The following is a 25,182-nucleotide window of genomic DNA, read 5'->3' on the forward strand; positions in this document are numbered from 1 at the left end:
GGAGTAAAAAAACAGACTTTTAAACGGAGGAAACTACTGTGAGAAACCATAACCCACAAATAATCCATGTTTTCATGATCTGTATGGAAAATAAAACAGTGAGGAATGCATGTTGGGTGTAGAGGGGTTTGAAAAAAAGCATCTAATATGCAAAACATATGAATCTGTAGAATCAAAGAGTAGAGCTGAAACGGAGCGGAGGCAAAACAGGAGGCGAACGTTGCAAATAAAAGCAGAAAAACAGGCTTCACTCTGAGCAGGAGTGATGGTGAGTCCTCACAGTTCAGACAGGAAACAATTCAATTCAGTTTATTTCTAAAGCGCCAATTCACAACACATGTCATCTTAAGGCACTTTACAGTTCACCAGATCATCCAGTCACATTGATTCAAAGTTTTCTATCCTCGGAAAACCAGCTGATTGCATCGACTCATTGACCCTACAGCAATCCCTCACACTAAGCATGCTTGGAGCGACAGTGGAGAGGAAAAACTCCCTTTTAACAGATAGAAACCTCCAGCAGAAATGGGCTCAGGAAGTCAACACCTCGGAGAATATATGGAATAAACTGCTGCAAAAAATAGACTTTCAAACTGCAGCAAGACAAGCAACTGGTCAGCAGGAGGATTATTTATGAAACAGAAGATAAGAGAAAAATGTTTTATTGTCCATCAAGGGAGACGTCGCTAGTTTTAGTGTCTAAGAGCAGATTTCCTGTCTGAACTACAGGAAAGCAATAAATTTACATCCCAACCTTTGGCCTTCCTAAAACCATATCATCAGTACTTATATGAATGCAGTCCAGTGTATTAACTAGATTATTCCCACAAGCTACTTAAATCAGCGTGGGGCGAGCCGACTGAGACAAAGATTAGTCGTCCTGGATGAGAAGCTTCCAGACCATCTGAGCTGAATGTTTCTGCTGCATCTTCATAGCAAACGTTTACATTTTGTTCATTCAGCTCATGTTTTTACTATTAAATATCCGTTTAAGCTGTTGCTTTGTCCTCTTATTCCTTAATCCTCTGCGGGGAGGGGAAGGTTCACAGCCTTTGGTGGCCACAGACAGGATCTGTTGTCTACGTGCAACAATCTTTCATGAAGTTAAAACTATTCTGTTCAAATAAAATACAGTTATTTTGATCTTAAATTTATTAGATGCTAATACTGAAGAGCAAAGTAACTTCTGAGAAATAATAGTGTAAATCTCCCAACTTTGTTATGAGCTGCATATGAGATGCATCTTGATCATGTGTTTTATTATTATTAAAACGGTTTTAGGTGTCTTTTGAATTAGAAAAAAAAAGTAAAATTCAGATTCGTATAGAGGAAGATTGGGAGTAAGTTTTGTTTTATTTAATTTGGTCTTATGGAACCAGCAGGTCCTCAGATACCAACCCACTATTCTGAAGAAACATCCTGACAAAGCTTTCCATTCAGTCTGGTTTCTTCTTTATTTCTTTGAAGAAGTGCTCTTACAATTAAAATAAAAAAAATTTGAGTTTCTATAATTATTAGTTTTAAGGTTAAATTTGTATTAAATTCATTTTGATTCAACAAAAACAAAAAAACAAATGCAACATTAAAAGCTGTTGAAAGCAATGGAGCAGAAAGGAGAAAAAACCTGATGTTAGTAACATGTAATCAAGTCAGTAATGGAACCAGATCAGGAATCTTCCCTTCGCTGCGATGCAAATGTACACTTTATTCGTCAGGTGGGAGAATTTTAACCTGGATTTCAGTCCTTAACCTGTATTATGCTGCTTGGGACGCCCCCCCCCCAAAACAAGATGCATTTCTATTGGTCTGCTGGACGTTAGCAACAACATTTTATTGGCTAAAAATGAGTTTCTATCGCACTTAAAGAGAAGAGAACTTGGTTTCTAAAACAAACACAAAAAAAGCAATTTGAAGAGCATACATTTAAGAAAACAGTCATTTTCCAAAACCGTTTTATTTATTTTTCAAAGTTTCTGGATTGCATTTTTTGTTGTTGGTTTCCATTTACCAAACGTGTTCTCTGTAACAATAATGGAACAAATTTCCCTCCATACTCTGACCTAAAGCCACTGAAGCATAAATGGCTTCAGCTGCACTACAACAACTGAACATTTTCTTAATCCCGTAGCTTTTAGGTTTGGGTCTAAAGCAGCCTGATCCCCTGTAAATCTGCCTAATACCAACATGAGCTCTTCCTAATCAGAGATGGAGGTAGATTTGCTGGGATCAATAAAGTTTGGATCATTTCTTTTTGGAGTTAATACCCATCTTATTCTCCATAGAGTCAAAGGTCATCTATTGTCGCTAAGAACAGGAGCAGAGGAGAGGAGCTGCTTAATAAAGCAGCAGCGGGGAGATGGAGCTGTATGGAGAGCTTATTTTGAATTATAACTTTGTTTACATCGTTACAGGGATGAGACCTCCCCAGATGACCTTGGCAATGACAAATGCCATATTTTCTATATCATTCATTTCCTCCTCTGCGCCGCCTTAATTATTCTTCTCCACATCCATTAAAGTCGGTTCTTCACACCCACCCTGAACCGCCTTCACCTCCAACATTTCATATCCAGATCAACAGAATTACAAACAAGTAATGTAGGGTCCTAAAGTCTCTAAAACCGGACTTTAATAAGAGTTTGGGTAAGCTGGGTGTGGAGCACTCTTTGGAAGAGTGAGAAGGTGCCAACTGACAGATGGGGTGAAATATGTAGGCGTAGAGGAGGAACAATGGTACGGCTCCACAGGGATGCGGTCCCAGCCGAGGCTGCTGGCCTCATTAATCAGGAACGGTCCGGGGTTGGCATGTTAGCGATCGGCCGCTGTGAAAGGGCAGCGGAGATGGCACAGCTACAGCACAATGCGACCAATCTCTGCAGCAGCGCATGCAGCACAGAGATTATGGACCGTGCATTAGTCGCCATGAGGCAAAGCATTCCAGCTCATCCTGGAATGTCCAGGTTTCCTTCCCAGAATTCCCAATAGCAATCTGTAACTACAGTCTAATTGGGAGGAATAGATATTTAAACTGTAATAATGATAATGATGATACTAAAAGTAATAATTGCTGTTTGTCATGGCTGTATCTGTTCCTGTTGCAGGGGCCCGGGGCAGGGAGCACCCTGTGGTTTAAACCAGGGGTCTTCTGTCACATAAACCTGACAGTGTACTTACTGAGAGAGTCAAGTATATGCACAGTAACCTGCAGGTGATATTGACATCTTGGTACCTTACTTTTATGCAAAATAAAGGAAAATCTGTTTCGTTTTTTTGGGAATGTGTAAAATAGTTCATTAAACTAACAGGATGATTTCATCAAGAGGCAGAACAGCATGTAGTTTTACTGTCTGAGACAAAGTTCAATGACCCAAAACCTAAAAGTTACTTTCTGCAAACAAGGATTCTTCTTCTTCCTCCTCTCAGATGAAAACACAGAAGCATGGCAGGGATGCAATGAGTGAAATGGAGTTCTTTCTTTAAAATTGACTGTAGTAGTCATTTTTGCTCAGCCATGTCTTTGTCCAAATACGTTGTCGAATTCAATTTTTTGGGCTTTCAGCACAAAATTGAACAAATTACCAAGGCAGCACGTTTCACTCTAATAATCTTCATATTCCCCTTCTACTTCCAAATAGACAAGTCCGAGTAGCGCCATTTCACTGCGGAGGTGAGTCCAACTTGGTTTTTAGTCGTACAGTGTGAGCAGGTAGATCGCATCAGAGTGTCGGGTCTCAGTGTGAGAAATAGAGCCTAGGCGGAAGCTCAACTGAAGAAACTGATCGCTCTCCTACATCCACCTGGGACACAGCCAATCAGCTTTGAACCACACCTCCACGAAAATCAATCGGCATCCAAGTTCATCTTAAAAGGCCTCTGATTCGCAACTTGTCTGCTGCCTAGTGCACAGGCTGTGGATGATTCATTCAGATGACCCCGTTTAAACCCACCTCCATCCCTTCCTCCACCATCGTAGCTAAAGCTTCATCAGAGTGTCATTCCTCCTGGACTCTTACTGCATTCCACGTCCCATTTCAACTGGTCCGGCAGAAGACCGCCATGTTGAGCCTGGTTCTGCAAGAGGTTTCTTCCCAATGGGGAGTTTTTTCCCTCCACTGTCGCTTATATCTTGCTCATCATGGACAGGTTCTCTCAACATGTGTTATCCAACGGGACTTTCATCTTCCAGGTCCTTGAGTGAAGCTCTAGTATCAGTTTACGCAGTCCACTGGATCCCCCCATAAAGCTCAGCAGACTGTCTCTCTAACCAGCAGTCTACAGACTGACCAACTTCATCTATCTCCACTCCAACACCAGTTTCAGGCCTGGATGGAAAAAGCCCTCTTCTTTACTCCTGTTCATGCATATCTATCAAAATTAAGTGCTATGTTTCCTGCTGACGTCTTTAGCAAAGACAAAGTAATTGTATCAATAAATTTCTTCTGATTGTCTTTTTTTCTCTTCGTGTGAGTTTTTTCAGATTGAACAGACATCGTAAGCTGTGACCTTTAAATTCTACGGTTTCGCCGTACAATGTATGCCCGGCTTTAACAAAGAAGGATGTTTCAGCCACAGATCGATGGATATCTGGATCAGATACAGGAAGTCTGACCTGCGTTTAAAGTGATAAAAAACACATTTTCTTACAGATGCTTCCAGGCCGCTTTGACCTGAAGCTGACTAAGTTGCTGTGTCTGTCTTTGAAAGAACCAAAGAGCCGACGGGATGTGTTGGCAGGTAGGTATCTAGTTCAGGACAGGGCAGAGCGAGGGATTGTGTTTTGGGAGACTCTCCTGAATCTGATGAATGAGCAGCAGAAATGGAGCCATTAATCCAAAGACTTTAGGGAGCCGTTCCAGTGAGAAGACAATGAGAGGAAGAGGATGAGCTGAAATCAATCTTTATGCTCCTCGTCTTCTGCCATGTGCTTCTCCTTTTATTTCCCTTTTAATCTTACAACCTTCTCTGTGCCCTGTTTTCTTTCTTTCTCTTTTTCAGTTTTTATCCTTTCTGTAATGTTTTTCAATGTTTCGGCCCTTCTTGTTCTGTTTAACATTCATTGCACCTTCATCCGTTTTCCACAACTTTGGCTGCTTTTGGTTCTGGTCCAGCCCTGACAGCACAATGAGCAGATCTTCCCAAAGTGATCCAGCAGATAAACAGATCCTAAACGTCTGGTTTTGATGAGAGAGGAGAGAGAATCCTCATCTCTAGGATACAGCATATTCAGCCTGTATCTCTCTGACAGTTGCTGTGAAATAGCTGCTTCCTGTTTGGCTGTGACTCCATCCTGGAGAGAAATATCAGCTGTGCTGCTTCCATGAACACCTTTGTTTCTAGATGTTGGAGATCAGCCTGTTTTTCCAGTGTAGTCCTGTTTCTCTGACTGTGACTGGCTGGATGTGCTCTCTGCATTCTCTGACATGGGAGCTGGTCGGAGCTCGTCTGCCTGGCTGTGTGTTTCCTGGACGGGGCCACCTTTTAAAGCTTCTTTTTGTATCTCTGCTTCTGTCTCCTTGAACCCCAGTCGGCCTCAGCAGATGGCCGCTCACACTGAGCCTGGTTCTGCTGGAGGTTTCTTCCTGTTAAAAGGCAGTTTTTCCTCTCCACTGTCACTACAAGCATGCTTAGTGTGAGGGATTGCATTTGAGTCAATGAGTCGATGCAATCAACTGGTTTTCCTGAGATAGAAAACTTTGAATCAGTTTGACTGGATAATCTGGTTGAACTGTAAAGTGCCTTGAGATGACATGTGTTGAGAATTGGCGCTATAGAAATAAACTGAATTGAATTGAATTAAATTTTATCGGTCCCAAAAAAAAAAAATAATAATTGAAAGAAGGAAATTGGTGCTTTGGAAGTAAGTGCAGACTTGGCTTCCCAGACAGTCACCTGCATAGAAGGCAAAGAAATGTGAAAACTCTGGTCTCTCTTCCGTCCGCTTGGAGTTTTATCCCAATCAGGGGAAATGATAACGTTTGTATGTGTGTCCTTTTATGTTATTTAGTCAAATTCATTCATGTTTTGGACAAATTCATCTATATCAATACCCATGTAAACACCCCGTGTTATAACCCAGTATTGTCACGGTTTTGGTTCAAGTTTTCTTTTTAAGTTTTCAGTTTCACTTTGATCCCATTTTTCCTTCTAGTTTTATTGCTTTAATTCCTATTTTTTGGTGATTTCAGGATATATTTGAGTTCTAAGGTATTTCTTGTTTGCCCTTTGTTGCCCTCTTGTGTCAGTCTCCTTTTTACTTATCTCCCTTCTAGATTCATCTGTTCACACCTGCTCCCAATCTGCTGATTAGCCTGATCTTTGTTTCTCTCTCCCATATATGCTCCTCCTGCTCAGTCACTAGCTACATTTACATGGACACAACTAATCGGATTGAAGGCCTGATCAGATCAAAAATGTTTCATGTAAACATGTCAGACTGAAGATTCTAATCCGATTCGGTCCGATCGGATATAAATTTAATTCCGAAAGAGAGAGGTGGTTTTTGTCGATCGCCATTCCGATTGGCGTCCATGTAAACACCCATTCGGATCCTAAGAGTAAAATAATCTTCACTGCGCATGTGTGCGACGTCAGCATGACGTTTTTTCCGCCTTGTCAACAACAGCAAACCACCGGTCGCTCTCGCTCTTGTTGTGAACAACATGGCGGGAGGAGTCTAGGAACGCCGACTTATACACTCAAGTTCATTTAAAGCTGCAGGAAGCAGGAATTTATCCTCCTCCTCTTCCTCTTTTCTCTCTCCACAGCCCACTCGCTCTCCCACGCCGGTTCAATCGCTCATTCTCTACATTTTCTCTCGGATATTTCGCTGCCAAGCGCTTTTTTCCTCCTCTCTCCGTTTTTCTTTCCGCTCGCTCCGAGCGCATCGTTTGTCAGGCCTCCCAAAAACCAGACGCAGACAGAACTGCCAAGTTTGGCAGGAAATTCTGCGCATGCTTAAAAGATTTAATCTGATCCAACGCTTGGTACATGTATACACACGTCATGATCGGATCATTTCATTTAGTGTCCATGTAAACGGAGATTTTGAATTTCCTATCAACCAAGGTTTGGATCGGATCGGGGAAATTTTGCGCATGTAAACGTAGCTACTGTTGCTGCCTCCTATTTGTGAGCATTCCTGGTTCTCAGTTTTTTTCTATCTATCTATATCCCATGCACATTTTTCATTATTTGGCACAGTCTTCTTCTTTGACTATTTTAGCTGATGCAAAAAGTACATTTCTATACTGTGAGATCAATAAAGTCAATCAATCGAAAATGGAGTAAAAACCCATCATTACTGAGGCTGTTAGACTTTTGTAGAAGAGAGTAAAAATGGAATAATTTGTCAAAATTTACTCCAGTTATACTTTCAGTTCACATAGAACTGAGTCTTAGTTCCTGCTTTGCTTAAATGACCTTAATTATTTGAAAGCTGACGTCTAAATGATGCTTTACCTTGGTTCTCAGTCGATGGCCTCTCATACCAGGGCCGCACTATACTTTCTTCTTTTTAGTTCTCTCACTCTTCTTTTTTTTTTAGCATTTTATTCACTTTTCTTCTTTCAAAGGAGACCCAACAGGCAAGAGGATGAAAAAAATGACAGTAGACAAAAAGCAGAGGCAGTGTCAGGGAAAAACACGGAGAGAGAACACAGAGAGCTCCCCTCTGGGAGAAACACAGCAGGGACAAGTTTTCATCCCTGCCTGCGTTTGCTTGTGTTTGGATGTGGGATATTTCATGTTGGTCCGTGGCAGAACGCGAAGGGGAAATGACTTATTATTGGAACTACTCTGGCCAATGGCTAGAAATCTAATAAATTCTGGAGATCCAAGCAAACTTCCACCAACACACACTTTACCTGCGGCTTTAATGCTGCATCTTCAGCATTAGCTGTGTGACTGTTGATATGTTGCAGAGGCTGCACTTTTTATCTGCATCCTCCCTGCAAACACATAGCAGCATAACCTCTATATAAACACACACACACACACAGATGGGAGCTCTCCCATTAAGATTAACCTTAGAGCAAAATAGCAACATCACAGGAACTCCTCGCGGGTTTTTTCTCAACTTGCAGGATTTACCCAGTGTGTTAGTGTGTGTTTTTGTCTGTGGGGGTGTGTTTGTGTGCCGGGATGCTTTTATGTGTGTGTGGTGGGGATGGGTGGGGGGGCAGGCAAGTGTCCTGTTTTTGATACCTTTTCTAACATTATGGACCAGTGTCCATAATTGCTTTAGTTTTATCATCAAATTGGATTTTATGGGATTTTTTAGGAGCTCTGGTGATTTTTGTTTCTCCTCTGACTCAACGAGGAACAAATGGATACCAGAGTTTTTACATGTTTCCCATGCAGATGAGGGATGGATAATCCGAGTTTTCAATTTACTTTAAATTAAATCAATTCAAATCAATTCTGTTCGATTTGAATCAAATCAACTCAAATCAATTCAGTCAGATTAAAATAAAATAACATCAGTTCAGTTTGATTTGATTCAATTAAATCCAAAGAAATTCAAATCAATGAATCCAGTTAAAATTAATTCAATTCCGTTTGATTCAATTCAATCCTAACCAAATCAATAAAAATCAAATCAATCAATTTAGTTAGATTAAATTAAAATCAGTTCAGTTCAATTCAACCATTGATATATTTTAATCTCTGCAAAGGGAAATGTAATTCTTCAACTGCTCGCTGACATACAGACCACAGTCACTGTTGAGAAAAGCTCATAAAAGATAAATAAAGAATAAAAATAGTTGCACAATATAAAAATCAATACTAAAAAATAAATTCTATTCAGTGTATTTCTATAGTCCCAGTTCTCTTCATCTTCATCTCAAGGCTCCTTACAGAGACTATCCAGTCAGACGGTTCAAAGTTTTCTATTGAAGGAAAAGCAGCTGATTGAGATGCAAACTCCCCTCAGGTCCCCAGAATTTGATGTGTTCAACTAGTCCAAGTGTGAGCTGGGTTTAGTTAGACTAGGATGGAGAGCATCCAGCAGCATCAGTTTTTAAATTCTGCCACAGATTCTAATTTGGATTTAAAATTTGAGCGTCATTCTGACCTTTCCATCATTTAAAGGAATAGTACACCCAAAACATGATTAGCCTTCATTTTCTACTCACCCCCATGCTGAACAACACTCTGGAGTACTTTTTTGATATCTCAAATGCATCTGGAGATCTGGGAGGCTTCTTGCTGTCTGCTGACATTCAAATAATGGAGGTCTATGGCGCCCGAGGCAGAAAGGTCCATAAAAGTCCACAAAAAACGTGTCAATATTCCTCCATACGTCTCGTCCAATGTATTCCAAGTGTCCTGAGTGGGTAGCATCCAGAATTTACTCGAAACGAAGTCATTTAGAATGTTTTTAGAGCATAAACAGTAGTGTATAGGATTTCCTGAAAGCACGTTCACGACGCTACGGAAACCGCGGCAGACCAAACAGATGAAAGTGCGCATTCAGCGTCTGCTCTGCCGATAATGCAAGCGTAGAAGAAGAAATGTGCTGTTTACCTGTGCAAAGAAAGAAACAACGAAAGAAAAATGTCTGAGGACTTCAGTGTTGAGGAAGAGCATGAGTTCTTTGCCGAGCTGAATGCGCTGGTTTGGTCTGCCGCGGTTTCCGTAGACTCGTGAACTAGCAGGCGCGCGCTTTCAGGAAATCCTATACACTACTGTTTATGCTCTAAAAACATTCTAAATGACTTCGTTTCGAGTAAATTCTGGATGCTACCCACTCAGGACACTTGGAATACATTGGACGAGCAGTGTGGACTTTTATGGACCTTTCTGCCTCGGGCGCCATAGACCTCCATTATTTGAATGTCAGCAGACGGCAAGAAGCCTCCCAGATCTCCAGATGCATTTGAGATATCAAAAAAGTACTCCAGAGTGTTGTTCAGCATGGGGGTGAGTAGAAAATGAAGGCTAATCATGTTTTGGGTGTACTATTCCTTTAATCCACTGTAGCTCAGGCTGCAAAAAGTCGAAGCTCACCACCAGCCTCGAGTCGTTTGCTGCTTCGGACACGTTTTCCTTCCAGTCAGTGTGGACCAGCTGAAGAAAAGCCTCCTTACGGCATGATGCTACTCACCCCATTAAGGATGGCATCTCCAAGGTGATGCTTTTGGCCACAGATTGGGTTCTGCGTCCTTTTCATGCCTCTAATCTGACCATAATACCTCCCCTCATGTATCTATCACTAAAAATGGGACTTAGGTTTGTCCAGGTAATGGGAATGCTGAAAACTTGGTTAGCTTGATTTTCACATTTTTTAAAGATAAAAAAAAAAAAAAACGCTTTAATGATAATGAATCTGTTTCAGGATCCACAGTCATTAAAACTCTTCTATTACATAATAATTCCTGGGATCCCAGCTGGTTTTCATCCTCTTCATCCTCTGACATGGGAGCTGGCTTGGAGCTCGTCTGCCAGGCTGTGTGTTTCCTGGACGGGACCGATTGTGGAGCTGGTTTAAAGTTGCCTTTTGTATCTCTGCTTCTTTTTGTATCTCTGCTTCTGTCTCCTTGAACCCCAGTCGGCCTCAGCAGATGGCCGCTCACACTGAGCCTGGTTCTGCTGGAGGTTTCTTCCTGTTAAAAGGGAGTTTTTCCTCTCCACTGTCACTACAAGCATGCTTAGTGTGAGGGATTGCATTCAAGTCAATGAGTCGATGCAATCAACTGGTTTTCCTTAGATTGAAAACTTTTAATCAATTTTACCGTATGATCCGATTGAATTGTAAAGTGCCTTGAGATGACATGTGTTGTGAATTGGCGCTATAGAAATAAAATGAATTAAATAGTATAGTTATTAGAAAATAACATCTTCAAATCTTTTATTTTACTACAAAAGTTCTCTGTAGGTGGAAGAAAGATATTCTTTCACAAGTCAAAGCAAATCCTCATTAACAATAAGTAGCAGAGAACCTAAACAGTCATCAGCCTCCTAATCATGACAGATTTAAGAGTCTGTAAAGTAGCTCATCACCCTTTAAAGCTCCCACCGATCAGAGACGAGTTCTCTCAGATACATATCTCTACACGTGTAACGTCAGATGTTGAGATTTTAGACAGAAAACAGGAGCAGCAACACAATAAGAGCTGCACAGAACAGCAGCAGACAAAGCGACACCCCGCAGCGCCGCGTCTCGGATAAATTGGATTAAATCGAGTCGGAACAGATGCCTTTTAGTGGATTCTAATTACACCTCCCAGCATGGAGTCAACGACTGATAGTTAAACCATTACTTGGAGCGTCTGAATTCAACTTTGGAGCCGAAGAGCTTGTTTTGAAAACGACTCAGTGATAAAGGTTCCTCTGATCCCTAAAGGCAACCAAGCTAATAATGTCAGAGTTTTTATTGACAAACGGGTTTCCTATAACCATTAAAGTGACAGCTAAGAACGCAGGGAGAAGATCGGGAGTTAGAAATATTTGAAAAAAAAAAATTAAAAAAGAACTCAAATTAAAAGAATTTAATAATCTGCGAAAAAATAAAAATTTTAGAGATATTTTAAACCCAGAATTCACTTTGGTTTCTTTGGGTGTTCTATATTAACATTAATATAAAAATATTTCAGTTTTAATTTATGAGGTCAAACTGAGGGACATAGAACTACTGATCTGCTGTACTGAGAAAAAAGGATCTAAATAGTTAAAACACTATTAAACGGATCCACAATTATATGCAGATATAAACTTTGTTTGGGAAATGTTTATTTTTTTAAAGTAAAAACAATGCAGTAAAGAAACTGTAAGCTGTTTAATTTAATAAATTTAAACATTGTCAAACGAATGTGTTCTGGGTAAATGATGTATGCTAGGTCCTGTAGCGCTAGCTCTTTGTAGCTTAAACAGCAATGAGTCACAAAACTTTTTTTGAACCAGAGCACTCTGAAGTTGTTGACAAGAAACTCAGGAAACAAAAACTAGGAGACACTGAGGAGTAATAAACCGAAGGAAACAATGAATGAGGGAAATCCAGCAAACCGTAACTGCATAGTAGGAATATATATGGCAAAGAGAACAATGAATGGACTAATCAACTGATTGGGAGCAGGTGTTGACTGAAGGATCTAGAAGGGAGCCACATATTTCTGTCATATGATGTAAAAAAACAAGCACAAAGGTCTTAAAGGATGATTAATTTTCTCTCCTTCAGGCTCTTCTTTTTCATGTTTCATAATGTCAAAATAATCTTTTATTTTTAGGCTTTCTCCGTCACTTTGCTGCTATCAAAATAACCAGAAAAATAAATCCTTAGGTATTACAAAACATTAGTATTTTCCATTGTATGTTAGACCATTTGCCAATGTAATAAGATGATTTATGAATTTAATTAAACACAAACTCGAAATCATCTTATTTCAAGTGCATAATATCTATGTATCTGTTATAAGGGCAAATATCCTTATTCCACTGTCACATTATCTTATTTAGCTTTTCAAATTAGGGGGAAAATAAATATTTGAAAACGTGTAGACTTATTTTTAGATCAGTTTTCTGCAACTGTGGCTCCTAAATGAGGAATCCCACCTAAAAATCCATCAGGAAAAGCGATGATGTGAAATCACTGCTTCATTACTGAGGTAGAACCTGTAGATTCATTATGGGACTAATAAGCAAACCTTTGTAAAAGCAGCAGATCTTTCTGAGGGCTTTGAAAACTTGTCTTTTTGCACAACCTTCCGTTTGGGTGATTTCTAGCCCTCAGTTCTTTCACCCTTTACAACTTTCTGACCTAGTTCCACTTTCAGGAACTAAAAACAGTACAAAAATTGACCTCTTGCATAAACTCCAAATGGTTAAAGAACACCCACTGATTATGTTTGCGTTTGCTTTTGGTTAGTCATTTTAAGCACTCCTGAGGTGACAGTTAAGGAGTTTATCAGCCCAGAGCGTGAAACAATTAATAAATAAATGGATAAGCATAAAATCGACCTAACTGGTGCCGGGTATACGATGAAGATTTGTAAAACAATCATCACTTGTTCTGCTGAGCAGGAGGCTGAAGCTTCATCTGCCCTAAAACTCCGTCTCAATCTGGACTTCATAGACTGTTTTATTGATCCGGAGCGAATCAAGAAGCATCTTTTCTGCGGCAGCTGCGGACAGATTAGAGGACTGCAGCATCTAATGTTGTTGCCACTGCAATCCGTCAGCAGGACAGAGACAGAATGAATGTATATTGTGCTATCAAGCCACAGGAAGAAGAATGCTCAGAGCCAAAACTGCGCTGTAATGTAATTCAAAATGGAGCAGAAAGGAAATCTATTTCGAATCCAGCTTTATTAATACCATTGCTGCCTACAGGCAGGGAAAGGGACAATTGAGTTTTGGAAATCTGCAGAAATAGGGAACTCGGAGATGGTGAATTAAAGAGGCTGGGAAAGAGCAAGAAATGAGAAAGAAAGGAGCAAAAATACAATTTAGAAGAAAGAAAATAAATTATTATAGGATACACAAATTAAGATCTGAGTTCAATGTTTAGTCAAAGATGGAGGCGATAAAATGAGGTTCAGAGGAGCAGGCAGAATGAGGGGGATGCTGGGAAAGAGCATAAACATAAGGAGGAAGTCGATAGCGAAGCCTGGGGTTAAACACCTGAAGGAATCCACTAATTGGCGGAGAATGACGGAGGGATTCAGGGTGTGACCTGGAAGGAGAAGGATGAGCGGGAGACAGGAGGCGCCTCATCAATTCCTCTTCATAACGTCAGGAAGGAAAAGTCAGTGGCTGGGAAAAAAAAGCTTGGATAAGCTGCAGGGCCCGGCTTTAGCGAGAGAAAACGGCTGCTCGTTACAATAATGTCACTCAATGATATCTCCAAAAGCCAGGATGGATTACAAAGGAAACCGTCTTCTACATGAACTCCAGAGAGTTTGACACGCCGCATGATGACACCTCAGGTGTTTTAACTCATCTTTGAAGGCAGATATGTATTTCAAACCCTTTTCATTGATCAATCAAAGATGGATCCCTCACAGGGATTCTTCTTTTAATATTCTGCTCCACATTTTCCTTCATAAAGACAAACCTTATCAGAGTCCCCCGATGATCATTTGTTCTGTCTCTCTACAGGAGCTTTACTTTCCAATAAGCTCCCAGTCACATCGTCTAAATGTTCTTTATCTACAAAATGATGAAAGTCATCATGGAAACCCTGTTTTTATCAAACTGTTTTTCCTCAGCAGATCAATTTCTCAAAAAGGTTGCTCCTAGTGACACTATTGTGTAATCTCTGAGAAATGGACCTCAATTAGGCTGCTCTGCTGGTAGCATTTGGGCCCCATTCAGACCTGCTCCAGGAGCATCTGATTGAATTAGTACGTTTGTTTACGCTCTGCTTTCAGACGTGTAAGTAGATAAAAAACAAATAGACAGAATTTAAGTTTTACTTCAGAACCATCACGAAAATGGGCTGGATTACAGGCTGGATTATAGGATGCATTACAAGCCGTGTTAAAGGCGTGTTAAAGAGGCTGGTTATATTTTGGGTTACAGGCTGAGTAGCAGGCTGGATTACATTCTGAGTTACAGGCTTGATTACAGACTGGATTACAGGTTGAGTTACAGGCTGGATTACAGGCTGGGTTACAGTATGGATTACAGGCTGAGTTACAGGCTGGATTACAGTATGGATTAAAGGCTGAGTTACAGGGTGCATTACAGTTAGGATTACAGGCTAAGTTACAGGCTGGATTAAAGGCTGAGTTACAGGCTGGATTACAGTATGGATTAAAGGCTGAGTTACAGTATGGATTAAAGGCTGAGTTACAGGCTGGATTAAAGGCTGAGTTACAGGCTGCATTACAGTTAGGATTACAGGCTGAGTTACCGGCCGAGTTCCAGGCTGTTACAGGCTGAATCAAAGGCTGGGTTACACGCTAGATTACAGTGTGAGTTACAGGTCAGGTTGCAGGCTGGATTACAGGCTGAGATACAGGATGGATTACAGGATGAGTGAAAGGCTGGATTACAGGCTGAGTTACAGGCTGGATTACAGGCTGAGTTACAGGCTAAGTTACTGGCTGGATTACAGGCTGAGGTACAGGCTGGATTACAGGTTGGATTACAGGATGAGTGAAAGGCTGGATTACAGACTGAGTTACAGGCTGGATTACAGGCTGAGTTACAGGCTGGATTACAGGATGAGTGAAAGGCTGGATTACAGGCTGAATTACAGGCTGGATTACAGGCTGAGTTACAGGCTAAGTTACTGGCTGGATTACAGGCTGAGGTACAGGCTGGATTACAGGTTGGATTACAGGATGAGTGAAAGGCTGGATTACAGGCTGAATTACAGGATGAGTGAAAGGCTGGATTAAAGGCTGAGTTACAGGCTGGATTACAGGATGAGTGAAAGGTTGGGTTATAGGCTAAGGGACCCAGGATTTTCTCCAAACACACCATAGCAGTGCATTGCAACACAAACAACACACTCAGACAAGAGCTGGTTCATCCAAAAGACAGAACATCCAAACCCAGCCAATCTGAGTGGCGTTGTGTATGCGATCCAGTACCGTACAGCCTCCTATATGGAAGAAACACAAAAGCATGGAGCAGCATAGGAGAGCCAGCAGCTCTGGGAGAGATTCAGCTGAAGTCTTGAGCCTCAAAAAAGGACACACCCTTGAAGACCAAAGTGTTCAGATTTTGGACAGAGAGGTCAGATGGTTTGAAAAAGGTTTCAAGGAAGCTATCCTACACAACTAATACCATTATGATTCAGTGGACAATCCAGAACAATTTGTGGCTATTTGATTGCCATCACGACATAGAATATAAGCAGGAGGTTGGACCTCCAAGGAGATTAAAAACATCAGCGCTCCAACTAGCGACTGCTCTGTGGGGGAACCCACAGAATTGACAAAGACGACTGGATAGGTGGCGAAACATCTTAAAAATCAGCACCACTTCAGGGATGGTCATTTCTGTTTACACTAGTTTATCTCACATCTGAACCAGTGTGAGAAGATAGCAGGTATCTGTCGCATGAACCAGACCCGCATCAAACACCAGTTTGATGAGAAAGAGCCGTAGAAAACATCTCCATCCATCTGACACTTTAAAGACGTTGAAGCAGTCACCATTCGCACTTTCTACAGTCTCTGGCTGATAAATGAATATGGCTTGTTTATGTTATTAAAACGCCTTCCGGAGGCTGCGGGTGAGTTTTCATAAAAGCTTCCATCAGCAGGGCTTTTATCCCAGAGGAGATGTCGGGCCCCCATCCATCGCCGCGGCCTTAAAACTAACAGCACAGACTCCATTTATCCGCCACCAATCTCTATAGGAGCAAAGAAAAGGACTGAGTTTTGATTTGGGAAAGAACTCAGCTGGCAGATTTGAAATTTGTGCATTCATTTCTTCCAGTTCATTTCAAAAGGTGCTTTACTGGCGAGGTATAAAGAGGTCCTTACTGCCAAAGCAAACACAATGTGAGCAGATGCAGATAGCAGCGGCTGCAGCGAGGCAGTCATAATGTCAATCGCTCCCTCTGTCTCATGTATTATTCCACTTATCTTCCTGCATTTCTTCTAATCTTCAGTCCTGCGTTTCTCCTCCTCCTGTCTCAGTTGGTGAAAGTCACATTCCTTGTTTCCGTTCACGTCTTTTGTCACATTATTTATTGTTACAGATTTGCTCCTTTTTATCTCTCTCCCTCTGTGAAGTAAAACTGTTTCATTTTCCTTGTTTTCTTCCCCAGTCAGACCCTGCTTTCCTTCGCCAGCTAATTTACATGCACCTCTGCACCCCCCACCCCTTTGGCGTTCATCAATACTTTGGAAAAGCACAAAGAACAGAGGTCCCTGAAGTCTGAGGGCTCCTCCTAATGAGCTCAAAATCTACACTCGACCCACGACAGAAACATTTATGCACTGATTTAAAAGCCATTTCCAGAGAAAATATGAGCTGCAGTCTGTCCTCTATTGGTGCTCATTACCTGCTCCTGTAGGATAAATCCATTCATTTCAACCTCACCATGTAAACAAGGCGACAAAAGGAAGAGTTTGTGTGTTTGAGAGTAATTAAAGGGACAGAGGGCATAAGATTACCGAAAGCACAACATCCTGATGAGCAAAGAGCATTTTCTCTTTGACTGCTGATTTAAACTGATTTAGATCTTAGTGACCGTCTCTCATTGGGAATCCTAATTAAATACATACTATCAAAAGGTGTTAATTTTCAGGTTATTATTATTAAATAACTTTATTGCTTTTTCTTTTCTCGATTACTTTTTTTCCCTTTTGCTGTACGGTCTATTTTCATTTTTTCTTATTTGTTGTATGTTCCTGTATTCTTAACTTTTCCACTGAAACAATTTCCAAACAGGGAGACAACACAGGATGTTTCTCGTACTCGCTTCATCAAGGTCGCTGGGGCAGCAGCCTCAGCGGTGCCTCCCACACTTCCCTCTATCTAGAATTCTCCTGCAGCTCTGCTGGGGGAAGCCTGAGGCGCTCCCAGGTCAGCAGAGATGGCTTACTGGGCCGTCCCCTGGTCCTCCTCCTGGTGGGACGTGCCTTGAACCCTTCAGAGGGGGACAGTATGGTTTTCGTCAACGATGGCGAAATTATTATTATTTTTTGTTGTTTTTATGTCTTGAAGATGTGAAGGCCTGGGTGGCCCTAAATTTTCTAAAACTCAATGCAGACAAGATGGACGTAATGATCTTTGGCAGATCCACTGCTGATTCCTTGACCAGTCTTGGCTCCTTGGCTCGGTACGTTAAAGGAATAGTACACCCAAAACATGATTAGCCTTCATTTTCTACTCACCCCCATGCTGAACAACACTCTGGAGTACTTTTTTGATATCTCAAATGCATCTGGAGATCTGAGAGGCTTCTTGCTGTCTGCTGACATTCAAATAATGGAGGTCTATGGTGACCGAGACAGAAAGGTCCATAAAAGTCCACAAAAAACGTGTCAATATTCCTCCATACTGCTCGTCCAATGTATTCCAAGTGTCCTGAGTGGGTAGCATCCATAATTTACTCGAAACGAAGTCATTTAGAATGTTTTTAGAGCATAAACAGTAGTGTATAGGATTTCCTAAAAGCGCGCACATGCGCGTTCACGAGCCTACGGAAACCGCGGCAGACCAAACCAGATGAAAGTGCGCATTCAGCGTCTGCTCTGCCGATAATGCAAGCGTAGAAGAGGAAATGTGCTGTTTACCTGTGCAAAGAAAGAAACAACGAAAGAAAAATGTCTGAGGACTTCAGTGTTGAGGAAGAGCATGAGTTCTTTGCCGAGCTGAAGGCGCTGGTTTGGTCTGCCGGCTTCCGTAGCGTCGTGATCGCGCATGTGCGCGCTTTTAGGAAATCCTCTACACTACTGTTTATGCTCTAAAAACATTCTAAATGACTTCGTTTCGAGTAAATTCTGGATGCTACCCACTCAGGACACTTGGAATACATTGGACGAGCAGTATGGAGGAATATTGACACGTTTTTTGTGGACTTTTATGGACCTTTCTGCCTCGGGCGCCACAGACCTCCATTATTTGAATGTCAGCAGACAGCAAGAAGCCTCCCAGATCTCCAGATGCATTTGAGATATCAAAAAAGTACTCCAGAGTGTTGTTCAGCATGGGGGTGAGTAGAAAATGAAGGCTAATCATGTTTTGGGTGTACTATTCCTTTAAGACTTATCTTTTTTCCTTGGCTTTTGGCACAACTTGAGAGGTTTTACTTTGTTTTATTCTTTTTGTATACTAATATGTATTTTACACTCGTTTTTTCTCTATTTTATAATTTTATTGTATGTTATGATTGTGCACAGCACTTTGGTCCTGTCCGGTGCATAAAGTGCTTCATAAATAAAGTTGGTATGGTATGGTATTTTTTCATGACGATAACGAAAACTGAAGAGCTAAACATGACGAAACGCTGACAAAAACATGACAATTAATGCGTGTGAGTTTTCATTGACGAGACAAAACTAAATAAAAATGTTTGTGAGTGGTCTGTCAGACATTTAAAACGCATCATTGTGCTGGTAAATGTTAGGCAAGCTAAGCAGTATCAGCCATGCTGCAGTCTCCCGTTATGTCACATCCACCACCTGATGTGCAGCGGTGGACATTCTGCATGACCACAGATTTATCATGGCAGCAGTTGCAGGGGAGAAATTAATCGCAGAGTACTGTAATAAAATAAAAAAGAATTGTTCTAAATCTTAAGAATTGGTCGGTGACACAGTCTGTAGCTAAGAGCTCCTAACTATGGCAGGGCCTCTGCTGGTTCTAAGAATTTGAATTCTGCAGTACACCTTAACGGTGTACTGGGTTGTACTATTTTGTACGAGTATTATTTTGTTTAGAATTTGAGTTCCTTTTTATTTTAAGAGGAAAATAAACACATGCATTCCTCCTCAACCGGAAGCTTCAGCATCATCTTCAGCTTTATAACAATGAGGCGTCCCTGTGGCTACCAAAGGCTATCTGTAAAGACATTTAAAGGTGAAGGGAAGCAGCTTTTCCAACCGTTGCATTTCCTAATTCTCCTGAGTGGTGCCAACTTTACATGAGTGAATAGCACTAAATCGGTGACTTAGAAACGACACGGTCAAGGAACGCTATGGACAGAGGAAACTTGCAAGAGGAGGAGAGTTTAGTGTCGGAGGTCATGGATGAGTCTCCTCTGTCATACATTTTTTATTTAGAGGAGGAAAGCGGGGAAGAAGATGTTGTGGAAGAGGACGCCAGGGCGGCAGAAGCTTGGTTTGGTGTAGAAGGCTTCCAGCCGTACATGTTTGAGCCCTTGCCTCGCAACGCTGCCAGTTCTGTTAGCTCTACGCCTGCTGAAGACACAGACATGCATCCCCGTGAACACTGGGACAGAACTCAAAGTAAATGATTCTTATTTCTTAATTGATTGACAGATGACCGTTGATATATAATTGGCCAAATTTAGGTGTTCAGGCTGACGTATAACTAACTGGCCTGCATAAAATAACACTATTTAACAATAGAAATTTTCTGATAAAGAGTACATTTATAGACATGTTTAAGCTAGAATGATTCGACATTTAAATATGATTTCCCTACAACTTTAATAAAGTCTGAAGCAGAGGATTGGCCGATTCATTGTGAGTTTGCAGGCATCTACTGGAGGAAAAGCAGGAAGCCAAGAGGCTCGTGCTCAGGACAGAAATAACTGTCCATGAGGCCAAAATTGTTTCAGAAGTTTTGGAAGATAAAGCTTCCTAATCTCTTTATGTTATCTCTTTATATTTTTTTTAACTTTCTCAGAAAAGCTGGGAGGTAAAAAATAAAAGATTGACAACTCACACCGTTTGGCACGGAAACTTAAAGGATTCTCATCTAGCCGAACTCAGTTTGACATTTTTCAAGAGAGCAAAGCACAGCTAAGCTGGCAAACACACCAAAGAACAAGGTTTGGTGTGAAAGTGGGGAATGGAGGATCGAGGAGGGGATGACAATCAAAACAAACACACAAGCAGGCAGTAAATCACCAGCAATCAACACGACTTCAAAAACAACAAACATTTCTCCATGTAGATTTCCAGGCTGTTATTATCAACCCTTCTGATGCTACATTGGTGGGGAGAAAGCAATCAACCCTTAGCCCTAGAAGGAATCAGAAACACACAAAATCTGGAGCCGTGTAACTTTTAGGATCTCCAGAGAAAGTGGGATAAAACCACCTCAGTGTTTGCACACGTGCGTGTGTGCTGGCTTACCCCTGCTGTGCACACAGTTATGAACCCAGAGATTGAAGCTGTAGGCGTTGGAGGACGGAGGGGAAGAAAGCAACAGCGACCAAATCATTTTTCTCCATTATTATGATGTGTTTCTTATAGCTGCTCTAATAAACTGCAAACGACTCCGGCAATATAGTTAATTTGTTGGACAGTGATGTAGATAAATCACTGGGTGGAAAAGTGTTCTCGGCGGCGCAGGGATCAAAGCAGACGAGTTTCAAGCTTTATTTCATTGATTCGGGTTTAATATCAGATCTTAGGAGTCAGACAAAACAACTCAAACAAATCTGTTTGAACAAAACTTTGAATAGGGATGTAATACATTTATAAAAAATGAGTAGTTAAGCATAGCATTTTGGATATTCCTCTTAAAATCTAAAGCACATTTTAAAGGGCCAGTTGGTTCCAAATCATATTTATCAATTCTACACCAAAATTAAATAACTATGTCATTGTCGGTTGTTCAGAAAATACACTCTATATTAAAGAAAACAAACTAAAGAATGTGAGAAACTGGCATTACTGCTCTATATGTGAATGCATAACTTATTGACAAATCGAATAATGAATCAAAGCTCCATCCAGTTGCTGTTACTCCCCTTAGCTGTTATCAGTCCTGTATTATAATGTGTTGATAAATCTCAGAATATTGCATCTTTATTTACATCTTGAATGCTTTTCTATTTTCTATTTAGGTATTCCATATAAATATATATATATATATATATATATATATTAGTGCTGTCAATCGATTAAATTTTTTAATCGCGATTAATCGCATCAATGCCTGAGTTAACTCGCGATTAATCGCATTTTAATCGCACATTTTTTTCCTGATTGAAAATCATTTAAATACTCTCGATGACATACAAAAAAATACATACAGGCTAGGTTTGTGCCAATGTTCTTTTTTTAAAATGAAAACAGGTCACGGACACTGATTTATGCCATAGAAACATATGGCAAGAAGATGGGGAGGCATGTAGCAAAAAATAACAAATATGTAGCCAAAAAAAAAGGCCCTGAAAACAGGCTGATGTAAAAGACAGTCTTTACAGTTAATACAGTCTTTTGAACAAAGACAAGCATTTTATCCTACTGCTATAAAATTTAGTAGAGTTAACATTAGATGTTAATTAACCAAGATAATAATGAACAATTTTCAATCAATACATCAAAATCAATAGACCGACATCACTAGATGAAGGTAGTCTATGCTCTAGAAAGTTACTTTTCAGCCTCTTAACAAAAATGAGATCACACACACACCCACCCACCCACACACAGACACACCCACCCACACACACACACACGCGATACCGACCTGTGGCGTACACAGACGGCAAGAGTGCTGCTACGAGATTCCATTTCACCTCAGTAATCAGTTTTCTCAGCGTATTTCAGGTTGCTACTAGTTACCAGACACTCAACTTGTTTGTTGGTGGTGGGGCTTAAAGAAAAGGCACTAGTGTCACCCAGTGTATGAGCGTCTTTTTCCCTTGAGGAGCTCCGCTCTTGAAGCCTATGAGAAATGCATACACTGGGGGAAAATAGCCCCGCCTTCCCACAGGCTGCAGCGGGATGTACTTGGAAAAATTGTACCATAAAACCACATAGCGTTAATCTCACGTTAAAAAAATTATCGCCGTTAAAATGGCCTCGCGTTAACGCGTTAATAACGCGATAATTTTGACAGCACTAATATATATATATATATATATATATATATATATATATATATATATATAATGCATCCCTAATATATATATATATATATATATTAGGGATGCACAATATAATCGGCCCCCTATCGGTATCGGCCTTAAAACTGAATATCGGACATCGGCCATCCCCCCGATATTTAACCCGATATTTGATCAGCTTCTGAGTTTCTAAAGTCTAAAAAGAAAAAGAAAAATACTACTTCTTCTTCTTCCTCAAAAACTTCTTTTTTACAGACTTAAAAACTTCTAAAGACGAGGGAAAAAATATTGATACATTGAAATATCACATTATCTTCATATGCTGATATATTGCCATTTAAAAACACCATATCAATCTCTTTTACTAATGAAATATTGCTATATGTCATCGTTATGCTACGAAATCCCCTGAAAATTCATGACATTTTGCCATATTTTTATATGTTGATATATTGACGCGTTATCGATCTATTTTGCTAACAAAATTTCACAAGAATTTGCAAAATATCACAAGAGTTTGTAAAAGAACGATGAAATTTCACGAGATTTTGAAAGTAAAATAGATCGATACCGCATTTATAAAAATCTATTTGATATCAGCATATGAAAATATATTTGAGTATATTATTTTTCAAAGTGTCAGAAATGGATAAAAAAAACTGCTATTTTCAATGACTACTTATTTTTGTCCAGTTTTAACATCGGTATCGATATCGGTTATCGGCTACATGAGTTTTAAAATATCGGCATATCGGATATCGGCCAAAATCCCAATATTGTGCATCCCTAATATATATATATATCATTGCTACATCTTAATTCTAAGATATTATAAATCTTAATTATAAATCTAAGTATGTATCTTACACCTTGTATATGTATACATACACCATATACGTATATCTGTACGTAGTTAATATATATATATATATATATATAAATTATAAATCTAGGTATATACAACTTACATTTGATTAAACATTTATGTTTGAATAAACATAGGAGAAACAGATCAACTTTTAGGATGCATTTTCTTTTTTTTTTTTTTTTTTTACCATTTATATATTTAGTATTTGTAGTATTAGTGAAGTTGGGAAATAAAGATGCAAACACGAAGAAAGTGCACATAAACAGGAAATGTTAAGCCATGATATGTAGTAATAAAAAAAAAAAAAAAACAAATTGAAAAAATTGAGAGAGAGAATGGTTTGTACCCAGTATCCCAGTACATGAACTGGCTAAAGGAAAAAACATTTATTTATAAGAACAAAATATTTAATTAAGTCTCATTCTTTTGCAGGTGAAGGCCAGATTAATTGTGGTGGGGGGCCAGGTTTGGCCTGCGGGCCTTAAGTTTGACACACATGTTGTACACAGCCTGGTAATGCAGGGCCAGCAGAATCAGAGCAGCTTGAAGTGGCAAATAATAGGTTAACTGGATGCACCGGGTTTATGGACCCTGGATTGCTTTCATTCCTTTTTCATTAAATGTGCGGCCTGAGGGAGAATCTATAATAGGTTCTGAAAGAAAGAAGGATGCCTCACGGTGGTCCATAGATCAATCGCTTGGCTGGTTGAGAGAAAGAAGAGAAACAAGGAAAGTTTTTCCTGTTCCAGCTCACTAATAATAACTAATATAGAAAAAATCTACTGTTAAGATGAATAAAGATAAATAAAACAAGCTTTCAGTGGGTTTAGAAGGACATTGATTCTCTTCAAGTTTTCCTGGTTATGTTTCTTTACTTTAAATATGGAGCTACCAGCATCAGCCGGCAACACTTCCAAAATTCGCACCTAAATCAAATGGTCAGAAATGAGAAGCACAACGATTTACACAGAAATCAATCAAATGAAGAATTTATGAGAAAAATATCAACCAATGTATGAAACTTTAGTTCTGCTTCATGAATTATTTGCATCCCGTTTTGAATCTGTTGATAACTTCACTCTCACAGTAATTTATTGTTTGTTTTTTTTAAACATGGAGACCAAACAGCTTCTGTTAAACTATGGGATTAAGAAACATATCTGGAAAACTGAGCAGTTTGTTTCCATTTCGTGAAAGCCAAGTATTCGCAGAGTGTTTGATTTGTTCGCTTTCCTCAGTTTAAACCTAAATAATGAAGGAGCGCAAACAGTCACACCTCCTTTTATCAGGATTAAATGTTTTTTGGTCTTTTTTGTAGAGGAATACAACATGGATCTATGCGCCAGGGTGCCTTCAATGACCACATGAGGCGCTATAGAGCCCATTCTGTAAAACAGCAAAACTCACCGATAAGGTGCATCTAAAATGTTGCTCTATTCTGGAGTTCCTCTTTTTCACATTTTCACTTATAGATGGTTTTATTAATGACAATATCTAGTAGAAAAGTTGAAAATACTTTTAACATACTAATTACCACGCTTTAATATTGGGCATAAATCAAAAATATCTGCATCAAGCTCAGTGCGACGCACTGCTGCGGGAGGATAACCAGCCCTTTAGATGGGTATGGGGCATTGCAGGCTAACAAAGGAGCCAAACGACCCCCATTCTAACGGGGTGGACCCATTAGTCTGTTTCCTTTTGCATGTTTTCTAAACAAAAACAAGGTTTTTGATGGGCTACTGTATAAAACCTGAAACTCAAGGCTATTTCTGGCATTTTGAATTGAAAAAGCTTCCTGGATGGGAAGCTAAACGCCTTTAAACTCAAGGCCAGTGGATCGTTTTATAACTTTTTTTTTTTT

General features: G+C 40.0%; 1 protein-coding gene across 15 annotated transcripts in view; it reads right to left on the reverse strand.

Moving 5' to 3' along the window:
- Positions 1–25,182, reverse strand: part of ptprt (protein tyrosine phosphatase receptor type T) — a 471,678-nt gene that overhangs the window by 263,860 nt on the left and 182,636 nt on the right. The window lies entirely within an intron of this gene.

The sequence above is a fragment of the Cyprinodon tularosa genome, unplaced genomic scaffold, assembly GCF_016077235.1.
Source record: "Cyprinodon tularosa strain WSP-4 unplaced genomic scaffold, ASM1607723v1 ctg390, whole genome shotgun sequence".
NCBI lineage: Eukaryota > Metazoa > Chordata > Actinopteri > Cyprinodontiformes > Cyprinodontidae > Cyprinodon > Cyprinodon tularosa.